The sequence below is a fragment of the Moschus berezovskii genome, chromosome 14 (genome assembly GCF_049115385.1).
Source record: "Moschus berezovskii isolate FMDL1 chromosome 14, NW_MosBer_1.0, whole genome shotgun sequence".
Classification (NCBI taxonomy): domain Eukaryota; kingdom Metazoa; phylum Chordata; class Mammalia; order Artiodactyla; family Moschidae; genus Moschus; species Moschus berezovskii.
The window spans coordinates 52,540,428-52,564,418 of NC_142473.1; the positions used below are offsets into that span (position 1 = coordinate 52,540,428).

The 23,991-nt window shown below is 40.3% G+C and overlaps 1 pseudogene; it reads left to right on the forward strand.

Moving 5' to 3' along the window:
• Positions 1 to 1,017: 1,017 nt before the first annotated feature.
• LOC129553612 (olfactory receptor 51B4-like) lies at positions 1,018 to 1,954 on the forward strand (annotated as a pseudogene).
• The last annotated feature ends 22,037 nt before the right edge of the window (positions 1,955 to 23,991 follow it).

Genomic DNA, 23,991 nt, shown 5'->3' on the forward strand with positions numbered 1-23,991 from the left:
CTCAGTATAAGTATTAGGCTTCCGGCTTCTGAAAATTTGTTCCAGGAGTTGTCTTCCTCAAAATGTTTCCTGTGAGAGCTCTCAACTACCATCTCTTTTCCTGTTTTAAAATTTGTGTCTTGGTGTTTCAGGCCTCAGGTTTTCTGCAGTACAGAAAATGTCCTGAGCCCCGTGTCTATGGAGTGGGGCTCCATATACCTTGTTAAAATGAGTTTACCAACTCTTCCAATGGGGGCTCAAGTGGTAAAGAACCCACCTGCCAATGCAGAAGAGGAGATGTGGGTTCAATTCCCAGCTGGGGAAGATCCCCTGGAGAAGGGAATGGCAATAAGCTCCAGTATTCTTGCCTGGAGAATCCCATGGACAGAGAAGTTTGGGAGGCTACAGTCCATAGGGTGCCAAGGAGTTGGACACGACTGAAGTGACTTAACATGCATGCCTGCATGCCCACTTATTCTGACTTCTTTAGACTTTCACAAGTCATCTCCTTATTCAAATTCCTCTTGAGATATCACTATTGATATTTCTCAAATATTTCTTGGTGATGGACTCAATTCTATGGATTAATCATTTTCTTCAGTGATTAATCCGTGACACAAATATCTGACTGGTTTCAACAGAGAAAATCTTAATGGGCTCATATTGGAAAAATACCTAGATGTGAAAGGTTATATGAAGAGGAATAAAGGAGTGAAGGCTATGGAATAGAGCCACAGATTCATTTGGGTAAGTAGGCATAAAGGCTAGAAACATAGATGTGTGATTGATAGACTAAAAGTTGGATGTTGCAGAGTAAATTGTTGAGATTATTAACTTGGTTAGTATTATGCTTGTTTAATATTCCAGGAAAAGGCTTTGTAGATAGAGATTTATAATTAAGACTGAGACAATACACAAATCCTTGTACATTTAAGGAAAAAAATGGCTTGATAATATGCTGTAGGAAGATGGAGAGAAAGAACAAATACTGCATAATAAGATTGCCTTGAAAAAGGCACTTCACCTGCAAAACCTACCATGTGGTCCAACAACAGCGCAGCTCCCTTCTTGCTGACTGGTTTCCTGGGCTTAAAAGCAGTTCACCACTGGATCTCTCTTCCTTTTTTTATCATATACCTCTCCATCCTTTCTGGCAATGACACGCTGCTTTCCTTATTTGGAATGAACACAGTCTTCATGAGCCCATGTACTACTTCCTGACTATGCTGGCAGGTACAGATCTTGGGACGATGCTAACTACAGTGCCCACAGTCCTGGGTGTCCTGTTGCTGGATCAGAAGGAAATTGCCCAGAGTGCTTGTTTCACTCAATCCGACTTCATTCACACACTGGCTACTATAGAATCAGGTATCTTGCCTGCCAGGGCCTATGACTGTTTCATTGCCTTCCGTAGCTCTCTGAGGTACAGCTCCATTCTTACCATTTCCTGGGTGATGAAAATAAGACTGAGGGTATTAATTAGAGACTTTGTGTCCATTATACCCCCAATTCTGCCACTCTATTGGTTCCCATAGTGCCATTCCCATGTTCTTTCTCATGCCATTTGCCTCCACCAAGATGTTATGAAACTCGCCTGTGCTGATGTTACATTTAATCCTGTGTACCCAGTTATTCTGGTTTCTTTGACTTTCTTCCTAGATGCTCTGATGATTCTCATCTCTTATATCCTAGTCTTTAAGACAGTGATGGGCATGCCTCTGAAGAGGAGCGAGCTAAGTCTTTCAAAACATGTGTCTCCCATATCGGCTGTGTCCTGGTCTTTTACATCACTGTGATTGGCCTGACTTTCATCCACACGTTTGGGATGCATGTGCCACATGTGGTCCACGTTACCATGAGCTATATCTACTTTCTCTTTCCTCCATTCATGAATCCCCTTATATACAGCACCAAGACCAAACAGATTCAGAGAAGCATTGTTCATCTGTTTTCTGTGATCTGTAGGCTTGCTTGAGCCTTGTTTCAGGACCTCGAGCTCTCTAGGATACTTTGGCTTTTCTCATTATTGGAAGAGAAACTTGGTTTTATGCTCACTTGTTCTTTTCCAAGATAGATGAGATTTAAATTATTACATACAGCTGTATGCTGACTTGAGCAGGTTATATATACTACTTATTTAGTGTTTGACTATAGAGTCTATATTAGAATAAATATATAAAATATTCTACTAATGAATATAATGTCAGTAATCTTGGGGAAAGGGATATAGGAAATAGTGAGATGGGACATTCTAGATTATGTATGTAAAAGAATAATAAGTATCAAGATAAATTGATGAAGAGGGAGACAGAGGATGAGATGGTTGGATAGCATCAATAATTCAATGAACATGAACTTGGGCAAATTGCAAGAGATGGTGAGGGACAGGGAAGCTTGGTCTTCTGCAGTCCATGGTGTAATGAGAGTTGGGCACAGCCTGGTGACTGAACAACAGCATAGCCTGGTTCAGACTTGGTTGGTCTGAAAAATATATGTGCAATTGGAGGTACATTTTGTGTGCTCTATAAAATAGAATTATAATGATATCATCTTCTCTTATCTATGTTTTGATCCTTTCTTAGAAATGAGGTTTTATAAGTAAGGAAAACAAGCAAATGCATACAGCTCTAGAAACGTACTCCTGAAACTACAGTTTCCCTTAGCAAATCCATATGCTTTATTTTATTAAAGGGAAATTGATACAATTAAAAATTCAATAGCAACCAGCCAATTTCCTATCAGCTAGTTTTGAAGTCAGATCCCCTAGCACACCTTTCCTTTTTCCCAGTAAACATCAATATACTAATTATCTTCTTTCCAGTTTTCTAACTTGCTTCCTGATATTTCACCTCCTGTTTCCATCTCTCCTCACTTCCTTCTGACAGAGAAGAACTCAGACCACTTTTACTTTATGAAATTTTTCTGCTAATGAAGACAGAAAACCTGGCACTAGTAATGCTCTGCACTGATTGAATAGGTTTTTCCTTCAACTTTCTTCAAAATCTTTGTCTTTATGCTGTTCCTTTTGGTTGAAATAGTCAACAAAAATACTAAATCTTTCATCAAGTTGGAAAGAAACATGTAAAGTGGGCGAGGGATAAATGAGGAGTTGGGATTAAAACATACACAGTACTATATATAAAATAGGTAACCAATAAGGACCTACTATATAGCACAGGGAACTATACTCAGTATCTTGTAATAACCTATTATAGAAAAAAATCTAAAAAATATATATCTGGATTACCTTGCTATACACCTGAAACTAACACAACATTGTAAATCAACTATACTTCAATAAAAATTAAACAAAGAAATAGAACCTATAGTCTGTTGCTAATGTTATGTTATGCTAATTAACATTCATCTGCTGTTGTTTCTGTGCTAGTATATGGATCTAGGCAAGTCCTGAGCATGCAATCTGAAAAGTTAGTGCGCATTGCTCTCTGAGGATTGTCGTTATTTGTATTTCTAAGTTGGTTCTTCTACTTGGACCTCCTCCCCACATCCTATTTTCTGATGAGATCTTATATACAAAGCCCAGGATATACCAAGTCCAGTGTAGGTTCTCTCTGCCTCACCTCAGAGACTCTCCATACTGATGGCCTATCCAGGCAGTGAGCTCTCTAAGAGTATTCCAGCAACTTCAACATGGAGAAACTTCATCTGTCATTTTCTCTCAGCCTGAAATCTCCCAGATCCAAATCTTAAGTGTTAGGTCCTCCTATCTTGGTACCTTTCTTACTCACACACCTTATGGAAATCACAAGTACCTTGGTGTCTCTATATTACATGAATAATTTTCTTCCTTTCTTATTTTCTGTCCATCTTATATATACTCCTCCATGAGCATCTTCCCCAACCACTTCCTTTATCTGACTTCTTACTGATTTCCCTTATAGACTTCAGTAGCATTGACTCCTCTGATAGCCCATCCAAGCCTCTTAGCATGATTATCAAATGTTATCACTGTTGAACAGCTGGATTCAAAAATATTGTTAACAGATAGGGAAGGGAAAAAAACTAGCAAAGTGAATTGTAATAGGGATAAGCATAGGTACTGCATTTAAGATTAAGATTCACATCTGTAACTTATAAGTGGAAAATACAGGTATTTTTAAGGTTGTTTGAAAAGGTTAGGTATAAATCTAAATACTAACATGATATCAGGATGTACTGGTATTAATAGGATAAAGTCAATTATGTGGTCAGATCTTCCTGTTGCTATTTAATGTCCTGAGAGCTTCAAACTTTTATCTAATTAAGCAGCATGAAAATTGAATTACTTTTCTTTATAATTCCCAATACACAGATGAAGAGAAGGAGACTTAGGTGGGCTACTTAAGTTGTTGTTTTTCAGTTGCTAAGTTATATCCAACTCTTTGCAACCCCATGGACTGCAGCACACCAGGCTTCCCTGTCCTTCACTATCTCCCAGAGTTTGCTCAGATTCACGTTCACTGAATCAATGATGCCATCCAGCCACCTCATCCTCTGTCATCCCCTTCTCCTCCTGCCTTCAATCTTTCCCACCATCAGGGCCTTTTCCAATGAATCAGTTGTTAGCAACAGGTGGCCAACCAACTATTGGAGCTTCAGCTTCAGCATCAGTCTTTCCAATAAATATTCGTGGTTGATTCCCTTAGGTTAAGTATTTTATCCCAAATCATACATGGTGAAACTTAATAAGACACAAATATACAAAGAGAGTTTGTGGTGCAAGTGAAGGGAGTGTTTCTATCTCTGGGGTTCTGGGCAGATGACACTAAGTAGAATATTCAATCCATTTATCACACTTTAAAAAGGACCTTACATATCTGCTGAAGTCTTGGGTGAGGGTTGCATGACTCAAGGTTCAGTTCAGTCCAGTCCAGTTCAGTCGCTCAGTCGTGTCCGACTCTCCGCGACCCCATGAATCACAACATGCCAGGCCTCCCTGTCCATCACCAACTCCCGGAGTTCACTCAAACTCATGTCCACAGAGTCGGTGATGCCATCCAGCCATCTCATTCTCCGTCGTCCCCTTCTCCTCCCGCCCCCAACCTTTCCCAGCATCAGAGTCTTTTCCAGTGAGTCAACTGGTCGTATCATATCCTAAATATGTATGAGAGGGTGAACCTATAAAGGAGAAGAAGCTTGGTAAGGCAAAGTTTGTGAGAGTATATGTAGGACTCACATGATGCTTGTCTGTGTGAAGAGGCTATATTTATGAATAGTGTGTTTGTGAAAGTGTGCCTGTTCGCTCCTAAATCTCCTGGTGTGCCTAGAGGTTATCAACTACTTTCAGCACACAGATGTCTATTCCTCTGTAATATCTTTATGCCTGGGTATCTCTCCTTCCCTGAGTCTCAGTGGAAAGTTTGTATCATAGTGTATATCTAATAAATGCCTGAGGGATCATTTAAAATTTATCCATTCACCAAAACTCATTAAGTGTCTAAACCGCCTCAGATCCTGCAGTATGTACTGGGTTAACAAAGGTGAATAAAATACAATCCCTAATTGAAAGGGCTGTGTAGCCGAATTAGGGAGAAATACATGAAATACAGAATCAAAATATGTTGAATGAGAATATAAGAAATGCAGCCTATTTATCAAAACTTCTGGGATCACAGAAAAGAGGGTTAGCTCACAATGCTAGGGGTAGATAAGAAAGAGTTAATTAATATGAAGCAACTTTAAAAGAGAAAATGTATCAGAAATTCCCTTTCTATATCTCCTCATCATGTTGTCATAATGGAACAGATGAATACAACAAATACATTTTAAAAGGCAATATTTATACTGGTTAGACGTTTTAGCCTAAACCTGTTTTTGAGCACTGAAAATGTACCCATTAACCTGATAGTAAATATAAATTGAAGTTGACATTCTATACATATGAAAGAATTGTAGAGGGGAAAGCAAAATAAGAGTGACGAAGAGCTAATCATAGATAGAAACAGAAGATTAGAACTGAAATTTATGTAAAGAAAATAAGATGGGTAGTAACATATCTGTAGAGTGGCATTTTGAGCAAAACTATATTCCATATTCTGAGTTTCTTTATAAAAAAATAATTAAAATTTATTGTGGGAAGATACAAGAAGGCACATATATAGGAAAGATGTTTCAATAATCAGAGCTGTACACAAATGGAATAGACTATCTCAAAGATTGCCCAGTGCTATAAATATCTGAAAAAAGGAACACATTTATTTGCTAGCATGTTAAATATCCAGGTAAAATGTAGATGACTGTACAAAGCCTCTAAATGTTCTTTGAACTTTGAGATTCTGTAATTGTTCATTACTTAACTTGCAGCATTTTTATATATTAGCATATGGTGTACCCCAATCAGAAATCTCTGTACATTACTGGGAATTTCTCTTTAGTGACTTTGTTCTTTCTGGAACAAAGAAGATTTTGAGATAATGCTAAATGCTAGTGACCAGTACTGCAGAGACAGTGCAGGGTCCTGAAATCTATGTTCTTTCTATCTGATCCATCAGCCCTTGTGATTAAGCTGGCTGTGTGAGGGGTTTGGATAAAGGAATATGAAGGTAATAGTGTGTTCCTGGAAAAATCGGGGGTGTCATCACATTACTTTTCCCCATACTTCTCTCCTCCCGTTGGGAGGAATAAAAAGATTCTGAGGTAGAGAGTTCAAATGCTGTGCCTCTGCTTGGAGGTGAGCACCCAGGAGAACTACCTAATAATCAGTATCTGCCCATGACATAAGCAATAAATAAACACGGATTTATGAGAAACTGCCCAAAATTAGTGAGGCAAATCATGTGTTGAATATTGTGCATTTGTATTTGTTTCTGCCTTATTTCTTTGCTTTTACTCCAATCCTACTTTTTATTACAATGCCATTTAAAGTTCTCACTTAGGATAAAGTGACCATCACTTCCAGACCTCCAAAAATGAAGAAGATTTTCTTAGTTTCTTAGTTTTTCCCCACATTTGTCCATTTTCTCAAGTTCAACTAAATTGATCATCATTCATGGAATGTAAGGGACCATGGAGCTTTATCTAAATCCATTGTTGCATTCTTATGCATCTGAGATTTCAACTAGGCCCAGATTTCTGAGTGACTTTAAGGCAAAGGCCTGTGTGGTTCCTTCACCAGTCACACCCACAGTGATGAACACAAGAAGTTCCTATTTCAGTCTCACAGGCATACCTAGCCCTCTCTGCCAGCATCTCTGTCACACTCTGTTAGCTCTGCATGTCCCAGTGGGCGGTGCTGCGGTTCTGGCCAACATCAGGAAAGAACCCTTTTTTGGTGAGCCTATGTTCCTCTCCTTGTGAGATAAATGAATCTGGTCATTATCGTCACCTGAGAAAACTTTATCTGGATCAAGAAGCTGGAATCAAGATTACTTGGAGAAAGATCAGCAATATGCAGACAATACCACTCTAATGGCAGAAAATGATGAACTAAAGAGGATGAAAGAGGAGAGTGAAAAAGCTAGCTTAAAACTCAACATTCAAAAAGCTAATATCAGGGCATGCAGTCCCATCACTTCATGGCAAATAGAAGTGGGAAAAGTAGAAGCGGTGACAGATTTTATTTTCTCCAAAATTATTGTGGATGGTGACTGCAGCCATGAGGTTAAAAGATTCTTGCCCCTTGAGAGGAAAGTTATGATACACCTAGACAGTGTATTAAAAAGCAGAGACATCTATGCCAACAAAGGTCCATATAGTCAAAGCTATGATTTTTCCAGTGGTCATGCAGGGATGTGAGAGTTGGACCGTAAAGAATGTTGAACGTTGAAGAATTGATGCTTTTGAGTCTGATGCTGGAGAAGACTCCTGAGAGTCCCTGGTACTGCAAGGAGATCAAACTAGTCAGTCCTAAAGGAAATCAGCCCTGAATATTCACTGGAAGGATTGATGCTGAAGCTGAAGCTCCAATACTTTGGCCACTTGATGAGAAGAGTCAACTCATTGGAAAAGACCCTGATTCTGGAAAAGATTGAAAGCAAAAGCATAAGAGGGTTGAAGAAGATGAGAGGGTTGGATAGTATCACCAATTCAATGGACACGAATTTGAGCAAACTCTGGGAGATAGTGAAGGACAGGTAAGCCTGGTGTGCTTTAGTCCATGGGGTCATAAAGAGTAGGACATGCCTTAGTGACTGAAAAACAACTTAGCCTTCACCATCCTCCCCACAATGTGTTTTAATGCCTCAGAGTTTATCTTCTAAGCCTAAGTCTAATATTTCTCCATCCTTAGATTACTCTTTATGGGATCGTTTTACTACCTTTTACAAGTCCTTTGACTATCACGTGGTTGTCTGCTACTCCCTGCCTTATGCCTCCATCTCCTTACCAAGGTCTTTTGCACTGTTAGCATCACAATCAGCTGTTGTTATGCTCTTTTCCACTATCCTAGATCAAATGGCTTTTTGTTTCTTGCTCCCATCAATTCTCACCTCTTGGTTGCGTGACATGATCTACATAGCCTGTCTTTGTGCCTGGACTAAAAATTGGTGCAGATTTATGCTAGAGTTGCTCATCGTAATATGGGGTCCATTGTCAACTATTCTTCTCTATGCACTAATTTGGAGAAGACTCATTTCACACTTTCTGGAAAATATTTGTAAGCTTTCTAGTTCACTCTGCTTAACTGTTTCAGCTTAAACCTGTAAGCATGAGGTTACCGTTTCTCCGATTTAATGTTTCACAGCCGATGACCATCAGTGTAACCAGAGTGATCACATGAAAGACTGAGAATGTCAGTGGTAATCATAATGATAAAAAAGACAGACTATATATTTTTATCTTATCAGGGTGTTAGTATTCTCTGATACATATCTGAGAGATTTGTTTAGAAGAGTAGGCTGCTGCTGTTGCTATGGACATCAGAGGGAAGGACACACTGATGTAGTTACCAGCTTACGATGGGTGGAGCCTCCTATGAAGGGAGTGTTGCAGAGGTCTCTTGAATGAAGGTAGGTGCCCCACCTTGCAGAGACAAGGTATTTGAGTGCCTCTTTCAGCTTCCTTTTCCCCAGTAATGTCCCCTGAGGAAATGGCTACACCCTCTTTCCCATTTCTAATAGTAAAGCAAAGGATAGTAAAATATCAACTTACATTTTCAGAATGTCATAGACCTTCAAATGATTTTAGATATTAATCTGTGTTTATTTAATCCCAGATTTCAAAAAGAAAGTATTACCTTCAATTTAACATAATAGGAAGAACTTTCAAGAGTAAATCTCTTTCCTCACCCCTCTATTCCTCTTTCTCTGTCTCTCTCCCTCTCTCCTACCCCCATCCCCATGAATCAGAAATACATTCTGGAAGGATTCACACCAGACTGCTAAGGCTAGTTTCCTGTAGGAAGAGGAATGAGATTAGGACTGTAGGATAAGAACTATCAATTTTCAGTTTATGAGAGTTTGTATTGTTGGACTATTCTATAAATAAAATTATTTTCTAGCTATATAATGCTTAAATATTTTCTTACATATTCTGATTTATAATTTACTCACTTGGAAAAGGGGGATAAATGATTTCTGCGTAGTGTATTAATGAGTGAGAGAAATATTTCATGTAAAACTCAAATCATTAAAATAATATACTCAGTTATGTCTGACTCTTTGCAATCTCGTGGACTGTAGCCTGCCAGGCTCCTTTGTCCATGGAATTCTCCAGGCAAGAATACTAGAGTGTGTAGCCATGCCCTTCTCAAGGGGATCCTCTTGACCCAGGGAACAAACCTTTGTCTTCCACATTGTATGCAGGTTCTTTACCATTTTAGCCTCTAGTGAAACCCAAATAATATGCTAAAGGTGCTTAAAATATATATATTAAAAAATAAAATTCATAAGGGTCTTACTTTATGCTTAGGAACTATAGTAAGTATACAGATACATTAGAAATTAAGATCTAATTTGTATAATAGGGTCTCCCAAATAGACCCTATTATAGTCTATTTGGGAGACCCTATTATACAAATTTCATACTGAAGATTTCTGGACTTATACAAGTTAATTACATTTCTCAGTGCCATATATATGTTTCAAAGGCTGAACTCAAACTGTGGTTTGTCTAATTTTCAAAAATGACGTCCTACATATGACACAATTATTCTCTTTTGAAAATTATCCAGAGGAAATTAAAACACAAAGACCCGGTTTACACAACATCTTAAATAAGCAACTGACAGAGACTTGCAGGTTAGTCTGGAGACCACGTGGGGGCAGCAGAGTGGTACTTCCACTTAAGTTCAACCCAGACACACACACACACACACACACACACACACACACACACACACACACACACACACACACACACACACACACACACACACGGACCTGAGCATTTTCATACTATCTGCAAGCTTTTTGCTTAGATTTATGAATGAATGAATATTATAGATAGATAGGTGGTGAATAGATGAACAGATAGATGAATTAAATCTTCCCTTCATGATTGTCTCTTTACCCTTTTTGAAAAAGCCAGGTCTCATATTTACCCGACCAGAGAGATATCATGATATGATCCCTAAGGTGGTTTTCCAAGGGCAAGTCTTATCCATTGCACTCTGGATGCAATGTGGGAAACTCAACTGCATAATTTGTGGTACTGGGGACAGGGATGAGGGGAGGGACAGAAAGACTAGGTCTCAGATCTGAGATATCTGGCCTTGCTTAATTCATTAGTGCCTAGGTTTAATTCTAATGTCAAAGGAAGCCTAAATATATATATATATATTAATTTGATTTGCTGTATGACTCAGGGAACTCAAACAAGGGCTCTGTGACAGACTGAAGGGTGGGATGGGGAGGGAGATGGGAGGAAGCTCTGGGTTGATTCTTGTTGATGTATGACAGAAAAACCACAATATTCTGCAAAGCAATTACCCTTCAATTAAAAAAAAAATTCTGACTGACAACACATTTCAGCAGCATGTTAATAATGTTAATAGGGAAGGAATGACTGGTATGAGATCACTTATATGTGAAATATAAAAAATAATACAAATGAGTGCATATGCAAGAAAGAAGCAGACTCACAGATACAGAAAGCAAACCTGTGGTTACCAAAGGGAAGAGGGAAGGGAGGGACGAATTAAGGAAATGGGATTATGAGATAACCATGTTAGCAAAAACTTCCTTTGGGTTTTTCCGTTAGAGGTTATAGACAAGCAACAAGGTACATATAGTACAGCATAGGGAAATACAGCCATTCTCTTGTAATAATTTTGAATAGAATATAACCTGTAACAATACTGAATCACTATGCAGTACACCTGAAAGTGATATAATACTGCAAATCAATTAGAGTTCAATAAAAAAGAGAAAATAAGGAATGAGCACTAATATCTCCTCTTTCCCTGCATCTGAGACCCCAGGTTCTCAGCACTTTCAGTCTCACCTACTGTGTCAGCTGCGGAAATAGACAGGAGTGTCATGCTAGGTGGACAAAGATTGTGAACCCCCAAAGTCACCATCTCAGAATCCTCAAGCCTCCCCTCACCGAGAAGGTAGGCCAGAGTCATTCTCTGCTGACTTCAGGGAACAGAACAAGGACTTGCTTGGACTTTTTGCATGAGAAAAAAGTATTATCTCAGGGCACTGGTTTAGGGGACCACTAATTCTTTGCAGAGATTTCTACCTGAGGGCAGTTACATAGAAACTACAGGGGCTCAGATTACTCATTCTAGTCCAGTGCCACCTGTCAGAAAACTCAAAGTCTTATTCTTTAAGTCTTTTCGATTTGTTGTTATTATTCAGCCACTCTGTCATGTTTGACTCTTTGTGACCCCATGGACTGGCAGCATGCCAGGCTTCTCTGTTCCTCACAATCTCCCAGAGCTTGCTCAAACTCATGTCCATTGAGTTGGTGATGCCTTCCAACCATCTGATCCTCTGTCATCCTCTTCTCCTGCCTTCAATCTTTCCTACTATCAATATCTTTTCTAATGGTTTGGCTCTTTGCATCAGGTGGCCAAAGTATTGGAGTTTCAGGTTCAGCATCAGTCCTTCCAATGAATATTCAGGACTGATTTCCTCTAGGATTGACTGGTTTGATCTCCTTGCTGTCCAGGGGACTCTCAAGAGTCTTCTCCAACACCACAATTCAAAAGGATCAATACTTCAGTGCTCATCCTTCTTTATGGTCCAAATCTCACAGCCATACATGACTACTGGAAAAACCATAGCCTTGACTAGACGGACCTTTGTTTGCAAAGTAATGTCTCTGCTTTTTAATATGCTGTCTAGGTTTGTCATAGCTGTTCTTCCAAGAAGCAAGCCTCTTTAAATTTCATGACTGCAGTCACTTTCGGCAGTGACTTTGGAGACCAAGAAAATAAAATCTGTCTTTTTCATTATTAAAAATTAAATTCTGACCTTCATCCTAACTCTGCCCTAGTCACTTTTGTTGGGTTGTAAAGTGTTAGTTGCATCTGACTCTTTGTGACCTCATGGTCTGTAGCCTGCCAGGCTCCTCTGTCCATGGACTGTTCCAGGCAAGAATACTGGAGAGGTAGCCATTCCCTTCTCCAGGGGATCTTCCCAACCCAGGGATCAAACATGGGTCTCCTGCATTGAAGGCAGATTCTTTACCATCTGAGTCACCAGGGAAAATTAACTATGCATTGTCTGTATTTACTCTCCTACAGTCAGGATCAGCATGTTGTCATTGAAATACCCTGCAATGCCTTTCCTGGATTTTCTATGATGTGTCAGGCATACAACTAGATGTTATATATTAATTATCACATAAATGTGTTAGTTTAATAATATTTATATTATTGATAAAACCTGAGGCCTAGTTTTTATTTTCACACTTTGTATGGCATTCTCTTTGGTTTACCACAATGTATTGTAACATTTTTCTGAGAATAACAAATTAAAGCTATTGTGAATATATACAAGCACAAGAAAGTTGTTGTGAAATTAAATCTATTGTCAATTTATAGGGGAAAAATGTATGCACTTTTCCCATTAAGTCATTGAAGAAAGAGAAGCGAGAAAAAAAAAATTGAAAAAGTAAATTTTTCAATGATGTCTTTACTATTATGCAAAGACAAGCATGTGGGCCTGGGAAGAGAGATATGGTCCGTGTCAGGTGTGGGCTGAGACAAGGGTTTGTATGGGGTTGCATATAGTGCAAAGACCTCTCTGTCATTTGAGAGCAGAGAGCTCTTTACGGCTGAAGCACACAAAAAGGGATGCAGGCTATACACAGACCTCTAAGCATCCTTCCTTTTCTTAGAGAGAGAAGTGCCATAACTGAGTTTGTGGACTATAAGCCCTTTCTCCTCTCTACCCCTCAGCATCCAGGTCTGAATGATAGGCTTGTCCTGTCCCAGACTAGGCTGACTCATGTCAAGGCCCAGTCATGGGAGGGGCCCTGCCAGGGCTAAGATAACATTATCTGTAGGACCAGGACCCAGGAGGCAGCCTTTCCCTCCCAGCCCCTGAGCAGGGTTTGCCTATTTCTGTATTCAAATGACATATTTATTTTTAAAGAACTAACCAGGATCCCACCCAGCCTGGCTGTAACTGTGGAAACTACCCTAAGGTATTTTAAGGTGAAGTCGCTCAGTCATGTCCCACTCTTTGCAACCCCACAGGCTGTAGCCTACCAGGCTCTTCCATCCATGGGATTTTCCAGGCAAGAGTACTGGAGTGGGTTGCCATTTCCTTCTCCAGAGGATCTTCCCGACCCAGGGATTGAACCCAGGTCTCCCGCATTGTAGGCAGACACTTTACCGTCTGAGCCACCAGGGAAGTCTAAGATATTTTAGGTTCCATCTATTCCTTCTCTCAGAAAGAGCACAGTTTAAGGCCAAAGGGCTCAGGGAAAGTGCCCTGGAGAGCAAGTCAGGAGATTTGAGTCTTATGCTGGGTGTTTTCATGACAAATTACATCACATTGAGAAAGTCCTCATCTTTCCCTGAGCTTCAGATTTCTCTTTTGGATGTGACTGAAGTGACTTAGTGCACAGTGCAGATAAAATGGTTGTTCTACCAACAGAGAATTTCTGCTGGTTAAATTCGTAAGTTCCCTCAACACTTTAACCAGGAGTGTTATTGAACCCTGTACTTCTCAACCAGCAAGACTTCCTGAGGTCCTCTCATTCAGCAGGAAGTTCTCCTAGCAGGTCCACTGGTACTACTGTGTGTGTGCTGGCTCCTGAGTGGAGAAGAGAGCCTGCTCTTCTCCCCTCTCTGCTCACACCTCTAGGAAAGAGCTTGACATCCTCCCCACTCAGCTGCCTCCACTACCTCACTTCAGAGATTGAACCTTTTACTTCAAGGAAGTCTTAGGGGGTACAGAGCCATGGTTAAGAGCACGGACTATGGAGTCAGATAGTCTGAGTGGCTGAACTCAGCACCAGTTACTGGTTGTGTGACCCAATGCTCTCACCTGTAAAATGAGATTTTAACATCCTCATAAGATTGTTCTGACATTGAGAGAGTAAATATGTGCAAAGTTTGTGGCTTATATATGCTAAGTGCTCTAGAGGTTTTGCCATTTTTATTGAGCCAACCACTATTTAATGCTGCAATTTATACCAGTGCATTTTTAGCAGTAATATTAAGATCACTGGCATTTATTGAAAGCTTACTAACATGCCAGACATTTCAGCAAGGATTTTGTGTAACTTACATCGTTTAACTTATTTCCCTGAGTATACTAAGAGAGGAAGAAGAGTACACTAAAAAGAAGAGTATACTAAGTAGAAAAAGGGTGGTGGCCACGATTATTGTCCTCATTTAAGTAGTTGGCTTTGTGAAGTCAAGGACTGTGACTCTCTGGGTCACCGGTATGTCACCATGTTGCAATGCATGCAATTTTGGTTTAACAAATATATTCCAATATGGGAAGGTTATCTTCTGAAACAGGGATCTGAATATTATTATGTGACACAGGATTAAAGAATTTTCATTTGCATTGGAACTTTGCAAATATTATGTTGTTTAACAAAAACACGGGCTCAGTGGAAAAGCCATGAGTGCCTCCCTGTGAGAGAAAGTGCTTCACCGTGACTGTACGAAACAGGGTAAGCTGAAGGTTGTCCTTGATGAATCCTTAGAGTCACATAGCTCTATGAAGGTCTGCGCTGTGACATTTGATCCTCTTCTTCCCTATCATACACACAGTGATGGACACACATGCCAGAAGGCTCTCCCCTCACTTCTTCATTGGATGAATCAAATTATCAAGTGGATGTGATGAGTTGAGGAAAACAGGAAACCAGAGCAAAAAAAGAGTTCCAAGTGAAAACCACAATATTTTCTTCCCATTCAGGGGTCCAGCTGGTGGGAAGTTAGGACTCTGTGAAGGCTGGCCTAAGATCAGGAGCCCCATAGGATATGCACAGGAAAGAGACCAGTACCCACAGGGAGTAGGTTTTCTTAGTGTGACAAGGATCCTTTGCTCCAAACCTCCAGAGCCCCTCTCTTCAGTCTGTCCTATCAAAATGTCCTTCCCTCCAGTCTGAAGGTATTTTCCCCAGTCTGAGTCCCATTTCCTTGAAGCAGTTCCCTACGAGCCCAGCATCCAGAGACTGGTCCTCAGCTCCCTACTCTCAGTTCCTTGAGAATCCCCTGCCTGGGGTTCCCTCCTGGGTTCCTGCTGTTGGCTTTCATCCTCTCTCCTCCCCTTGAATGCTGCTGAGATGATCCAATTGATGAGCATGGCTCCCGCAAGAAATACTTCACTTATTAATGGCTTATCCCCCAAAACCCATTCTAAACATCTGAAATCACTATAAGTAAAAGAGAATGAAGAAGAATGTGGGGAATAAGGATATGGGGAGTGAGTAGGAGAGTTCTGGAGAAGATGGACAGGATTAATGGATGATAAAATCTACTATTTATTGAGAACTTCCATATTCTTAGCGTCCGCCTGCAGTATGGGAGACCCGGGTTCGATCCCTGGGTTGGGAAGATCTCCTGGAGAAGGAAATGGCAACCCACTCCAGTATTCCTGCCTGGAGAATCCCAGGGACAGAGGAGCCTGGTAGGCTATAGTCCATGGGGTCGCAAAGAGTTGGACACGACTGAGTGACATCACTTCATTTCACTTCCATATTCTAAGGGCTTCCCTGGTGGCTCAGATGGTAAAGAGTCTGCATGCCGTGTGGGAGACCCAGGTTCAATCCCTGGATCAGGAAGATATCCTGGAGAGGGAAATGGAAACCCACTCCAGTATTCTTTCCTGGAAAATCCCATGGACTGAGGAACCTGGCAGGCTACAGTCCATGAGGTCTCAAAGAGTTGGACATGACTGAGCGAGTTCACTTTCCTTTCCTTTTTTCTATACTCTAAGCTCTAATTAAATAAGCTTCTACTTCAGAGTGCATTATATTTTCTTCAAACCCCACATAAACTCTATAAAATTGGATAAGATCATCATACCTATTTTGAGATGAGGGGATGAAGACTAAGCTCAGAGGAGTCAAGGCATGTTGCCTAAGGTCAGACACGTAAGAGACATCACTAGTTCTTGGACCCAAATCAGACTTTGCATCCACAACTCACAAGCCCTTTGCTGCACTGCTGAGGAGCATGAGATGTGTAGGCCTAGGAGAGCAGAGGAAGGGCTCTGGATGCAGGAGGCAGGCCTGGAGAAGTCTGGGACTGTATCTCTGCAAGCAGCATTTCTTTGGGCTTGAACTTCAGTGAACTTTGACTCAGCAAACCCGAGGTCTTCACAGGGACTCTGGGAGCTGGGGTGCAAGATGTGTCTATCAGAGGTCACAGAGAGGGCAGGGCCAAGACTAGTTGCTGGCTATCAGAGCCCAGAAGGGCTACAGGTCTGTTGGGTCAGATAGGTGGTCAGGTCAGGTTGGCGGCTCCGGGTGGAGTCGCGAAGCTCAGGGCAGATAGACTGTGAGAACAGAAGTGAGCAGGGGAAAGGGGAGCGAGGCCCAGCACAGCAGCGTTTTACTTCTTACCACCACGTGAGACACCCGAGCCAAACTAGGGGGTCTTGGCTGCTCTGAACACAGTCCTGGCATCTAAAAATAAGGATAATAATTATATCTATCTTATGGGGTTATTGAAGACACACTGTCAGAACCAATAACAGCCGTTCAGGCTAGAGCTATGGGCTCACTAGGGACCAGATGTTTCAAAGCAACAGGCAAGTTCTAGAACATAACACCAACCACTCTTAAAGATGTGCAGACTGTCTCAAAGCCCAGTACATCATTGAACAATGGCCTGAGATGCTGTGTAAGCAGAGCCTTGCCCTCTCCCAATCAGGCCATCTTCCCAGGTACTGTGGTCAAAGTCCAGAGTTTATCTTTTGGGCTGAAACACCTGAAGGCATAGGTGCAGATGAAGGCAGCTGACCCCAACTTTGCTCTTTAAGAAAATCTCACTTCACATGGAGCATGCATAACCCTAGATCCTGAAGCATAAGAGGTCCACTAAGAATCTGACCAGAAGTTGAACAGGAAACAGGATGATTAAGGAACTAGAGACCATAGGAAAGACACTTGGAGAAACAGAAAAGATTTAGACTAGGGGAAAATTAAAAGAAGATCGGAGTTAACACTTCCTGAAATCTTTCTGCATGTCAGGTACCATTCTAAGTATTTAAAAAATCTCCTTTAATATGGTAGTTCTAAGAAGTATGTACCCTGAAATATGTTGTCATTGTTCAGTTGCTAAGTCGTGTCAGACTCTTCACAACCCTGTAATTCATGTTAATTATAAGTGATATTTCTTGAGTTTTTCATATATGCTAAGTTATAATTTAAGTTCACTATATGAATTAGCTTAGTTTATCCTCTACCAACATTCAGAAGTCTATTAGTGTTTCTCAGCTGATGAGGAAACCAAGGCACAGGAAATGTAAGAAAATGTCTTGAATAAGTAGCCAATTTTTAATGTGAACCCAGGTGTTCTGGGCTCACCTATTGTCTATACAAAATTGTCTTTTTTAAAGTGTGGGTGACTTGAAGGTCAAAGAGATGAAATAATCTGTCCAAGCTCACAGAGCTGGTAAGTAGTGAGGTTAAGATACAGGCTCAGTTCTCTTGTTGCTAAAGACTCTGGTCTTTCTACAACAAAACATCAACATGGACATCCACTGTGGACCCAAGAAATAGAAGCAGGTTAAACTGTCCTTATTCCCTACCTTTTTACCATGGTGATTGAAGATAAGGGTTCAAGCCATCTTTGCAGACCGTACCTTCTCTACATGGATGTATCTCTCTGTAAGAAAGTTTGAAAGAGAAAGAAGAAAAAGAATTGGAGACAAGTTCAGGTTGAAAAAAGACTAGCTTGGACTACATGGATTGTTGGATTGTAGATTAAGTCCATATTGGCCCGAATGATCTCTTGACCCCTTGGCCAAACAGCAAGTTTTGTTAAGGAAGAGAGTGTATTAAAGTCAATGAACCTAAAAGATAGGCATATCTATTTATTTAGATCTTTGTGACATCTTAATTAGCGCCAAGCACTGAGGACACTAAACCACAACAGGACCGTTGCTGTGGTGATGAGTTAAGAGTACAAAAAATGAGAAGGTCTGCAAGTTCCCTGAAACTCCCTTTGCAGAGCTTTGACAATGAGTCCTCACAAATGTTACCAGGGCAGGGCCCTGTTTTATATTTTAACTTCTCCAAGGTCAGTTTGGGCCTTATGCTGTCTTTATTGGGGGAGTAAATAATGTACCAAAAGATCTTACAGGATTGAAGAAATGTAAGGTGAGCCTTGAGAGATGAATGGGTTTCTCTTAATAGAGAATGCCCATTCTCCATCATCCTTCACGCAAGCTATGTAGCACTAGCTACCATTCAGTATTGTTTAGTCACTAAATTGTGTCCCACTTTTTGCAACCCCATGGACTGTATCCTGCCAGGCTCCTCTGTCCATGGAATTATCCAAGCAAGAATACTGGAGTGGGTTGTCATTTCCTTCTCCAGGAGATCTTCCTGACCCAGGGATTAAACACATTTCTTGCATTGGCAGGCATTACCGCTGAGCCACCAAGGAAGCCACAATACTGTGAGGTAGAATAATTGAGCCTTAGAGAGGAACCCCTTGGTCACAGAAAGAGACTTCATCACTCACCACAATAAACTCTCCCTTCCTCTTTTTTCCTACATCAGAGGTTTCATAAGCCTATTGAGATCAGGAAAATCAGGTAAAGGTATATAGGTTGTCAGGATCTTCAGTGAATACAAGCACATTCCTGATCAAATAAGGATGATGATGCTTTAGTCAAATGTTACCTTGAGGAATTGGGAGCAGTCCAGTGATCCCAATGGTACCTACTCCTTATACAACCTTGGGCAAGGTTCTTAATGTCTCCATGTGTCTAAAATATAGGATGATAATATGACTTATAAGATAAATCATGAGAATTAATTTATTGTGTAAAGAGATAGGGACACAATACATGATAAGTGTTATCCACTGTTATTATAACAAGTATTTATGTATAGCTGTTACAGTCACACCATACATCAAAGGATGATTGGAGATGTAGATATTTTAAGTCATTTATTATTTTTTGAACTTTTCTTTTAAAAATAAAAATAATACATGTGTTAAGTATACAACATGATGATTTGATATATATCATATATATATATATATATATATGTGATGGTGGTGGTGATCGTTTAGTTGACTCTTGAGACACCATGGACTATAATACACCCAGCTCTGCTGTCCATGGGATTTCCCAGGCAAGAATACTGGAGTGGGTTGTCATTTCTTACTCCAGCAGATCTTTCCAACCATGGGATCTAACCCATTCCTCCAGCATTGGGGGCAGATTCTTTTACCACTGAGCCACCAGGGAAGCCCATACTTATACATAGCAAAATGATTACAACAGCCAAGTTAATTAACTATTATTCTGCTTGCAGAGAAGAAAATTAGAGTGTCATAATTTTCCCCTCCCACATATATCTCTATTAGGTATGTAAAATATTGTATATATTATAATTAACTACTGTTTCTGACTCGGACACCAGGACAGCAAGATACATGTCTTATTTATGATGCAAGCACTGACATTAGTTTCTGCCACATAGCAGCTGCTCTGAAAACATTTACTGGAAGACTCTCCTTCTTACAAGCCCTGGCCCCTCTATCCCCTTCAGCCATCTCACCTCCAATTAAATAAACTCCAATATCCCTTTAATTCATAATTCATTTTTGTCTAAACCTCCACTGCTGCCTTCCCATAGGCATTCATGATCAGGGCCACCCCCAGATCTGAGTTAATGCCCTGCTCCCTATCTACTTGGTCAGCTCAGCCTTAGGGACAAGGGTCTGCCCCTGCCCCCAACACAGCCATGCTGAGTCATGCTGAGTCATGCTGAGGCTTAGGGTGTGTGGCCAGATGTTCTCAGCCCTGGGTGTTGACTGCTATCTGTGTTCCCAGCAGGAGGCTTATAGGACAGATGACAAAAAAGGAGAAGTACACTGCCTGACTGTAACTCCACCCGAGCCAGCATCAGGAGGAAAGAGGGATACTGAGGCAGAATGTGACATATCCTGGAATATGTTCCCTGTGTATTTAAAATGTATTTCCGGTTGTCCCATAGATGGCCATTGAATGATCAGTCATTGTTCATCAAATATTCATCTTGTAGGTAGTCTCCCACAACCAGAAGAAAAAAAAGAGAAAACAAAAATAGAAAGAAAAACTTATAAGTACATGTATATGGACTTTTGATTTACAAAATAAATCAAATGTGATCAGAGTACTTTAAAGCATGAAACCTTTTCTAGTGATGTCCTGATTCTTTCTCATGTACTGTATAACCCAGGACAGAGCCCTTATAAACCATTGCCTCCAGTATATAAAGATGTGGCAGGGCTGGATGACTAAATAATTTTTCTCACCTTTTAAAATTTTCTTAAATTTTTCTTGTAGTTGTGCTAGGATCTTCTTTGCTGCCTGGGGTTTTTCTCTAGTTGCAGTGAGTGGGGCTACTCTTCATTGCAGTGTGTGGGCTTCTCATTGCAGTGTCCTCTCTTGTTGGGGGAGCACATACTCTAGGTACCCGGGTTTCAGTAGCAGCAGCGTGCAGGCTCAGTAGTAGCAGTGTGTGTGTGGGCTTCAGTAGTTGTGGTGCAGGATCAGTAGCTGCGGAGCACAGGCTTAGTTACTTTCCAGCATGTGCAATCTTCCCAGCCAGGGATCAAACCTGTGACCCCTGCATTGGAAGATGAATTCTTATCCACTGTACCACCAGGGGAGTCCTAGGTCTCACGTTTTTAAGATTCCAAATACTTCACATCCACTTTGCAGAGTTCTGTGGTTATGAACTGAGCTATGAGGATGAAAGAGAGGGGCATGAAACAGGAAAAGAAAAGCATTGTTCACCATTTTGGGGCACCCCTGACATCTACTGACAAAGGGCCTGTGACATACTGGGCAGATCTGACGGGATGACACTAGGGAACGCTCGGCTTAAGGAACCATCTCAGGCCCATCTTGGCGCTACTGCTGTCATGGGAAAATGTCTTACATTCTAGGCCTCTGATCAAGACCCAAGAGTTGCTGTCACTCTCCGTGCCACTTTGGCTAAAATTTGGATGTGTGAACATGCTCCAGAGATATTTTCTGATTTTCCTGCCTACCCATCCACCATCTTCATTGTATTTATTTAATTTTGGCTGCCCTAGTCCTTCATTGCTGAATGTAGTCTTTCTCTCCGAGCGGCAAGCAAGGGCTCCTTTCCAATTGTGATGCTTAGGCTTCTCATTGTGATTTCTCTTGCTGTGGAGCACAGGCTCTAGGGTATATAGGCTTCAGCAATGCAGTGCATAGGCTCAGCATTGTGGCCCACAGGCTTAATTGCTCAGTGGCATGAATCCTTCTGGACTTATCAGGGATAAAACCTGTATCCCCTACATTGGCAGGTGTTTTCTTAACCACAGGACCACCAGGGAAGTACCACTATCCACATTTTAAAGTAAGAATTTAGAGGCAGTTAGTGTGATGAACAAAGGAATTGAAAAAACTCAACATAAATACTCTCCTTGTCCAGCTTTCACATCCTCCCATGGATACTCACATTCAGAAATTAGCATGTTCCTGACAGTGGCTTCCCAATATGGCAGCCAAAGCACACTAGTAAAAATGCAAATTGTGTATGGTAATCTTTTTGACCAAAGTTCCTTGATAGTTTCCTGCATCACTCATAATAAAGCCAGATTCCAGCTCTTTACCTTCAAAGTTCATTGCATAGACAAGTGTGCAATAACTTGCTGATTCTGGATTTCCATTCCCTCTTCCTAGTGAAGTTTCCTCTTGCTTAAGTAACATACACAGGCATCCCTGGCTATGCCTTAGTCACAGTGGTCCCAGAGGTCCATCAAACCATCGATGCCTATGCTGTCAGTCACCAACATAAAGGAATCCCTCTAGGAATGAGCCCAGCTGGGATTTAGAGTCAGCCTCAATCTTTGTGGGAGCTGATGCAGAGGCCCTGTGTTTACAAAGCAGGAGTGTTGCCTGGCTAGTAGTTGTGCCCATTCTCTCCTTCATCGCAATTATTAACGTAACAAAAGATATACATTGGCTTGCTGTCTGGCAGCCACTAGAATTTCCAGCTACTATTGGAACCCGATTTGTTCTAGGCTAATACATCACTTAATCGGAACTTTGATCCTATGTATTTCTACCATAAAAGATAAATTCATATTATAATGAAAGCAGCCTAATTTATAGCCTCTCTAATCAAGAATATTAAGCAGCTTATTTGTATCTTCAGTGGTTTAAAAACCATGTTCATAATTTTCAAATTTTAAAATTGAAAAAAAAAAACACATTTGTGATGAAGAGTATCTTCTGCAGTATTCTTTTTCTCGGCTAATACTATGAAAAATATAATGGAATCAAATATCTATTTTTATCTATTAAAATTTATAATTTATATGATACTAATAGCACCTAAAGATAATACATTATTTGACTTATAGGATTAGTATATTTGTCATAGTTAACTAGAAAGTTTTAATAAAATATTTTACTTTTCCTTGATAAAAAGCAGCCTTTTATATTTCTTAGCATCCTGCAGAGAGTTCACCAAATTACAAGTGCTACAAAATCCCTAAGAGGTAAGAGCTAGTCTTTATCAAATTTTGATATTTCTTTTAAAAAGTCTTTTTTATTTAAATACCTTTAGAAATAGCACTTTATTTTATTAATTTTAATTTATAGGCAATAAATGAATAATCTTAGATTTTTTCTGACCATTTAATCTTATATCACTTATCTCTCTAAACTTTGGGTTTTTCACACGGGAGAAAGAGATAATTATCATGGTATTTCATAGGAGAAATAAGTAAAATATTTCAAAATGGGCAGCTGATGTAATTGAGTTTGAATGAACAAGCACTTAAGTAAAAGTGAAACTCTATTCAGGCTACCTGACTTCAGAATCAGAATTCATAAACCTTGTACTAAGCTACAGACATGCTGTCTTTCAACCCTATAACATTTCCTAGAACTTTTTTCAACAACGTTTAGTAATAAGAAGGCAAGAGATGGGCCAGATCCCTGGAGGGAAGCCAGGTCTGTTCCCCAAGGCTGTTTCTAGAAAAGGATATACCTGAAGTGGGTATGAGGAAGAAGGAGAAGGCCCGACTCTACATTCTGAAATTAAGAGAAGACTTGTGTCCACACTCTGGAAGGAGAATGAGAATACTGTCTACTTCAGGTGAGATTTGTTTCCCCAGCTCTTGGTTTATGGGACCTGGTTCTTACTCCCTGGGCTTTTGACAATATCTGATCCTCATATCCAGTTTAAGGAAAGAGTCACTTTTCTCATACTATCTATAGAAATTTGCCTTGGAAACCAAGAGCACTAAGTCTACTGATTAATATATCAAACATAATTCCAAAAGATACAGGCACCCCTATGTTTGAAGTAGCATTATTTACGATAGACAAGACATGTAAGCAATCTAAATGTCCATCAGCAGGTTAATGGATAAAGAAGACAGGTGCATATGTGTGTGTTTATGTGTGTGTATATGTATGTGCTGTTGTTTAGTAACTAAGTTGTCCGACT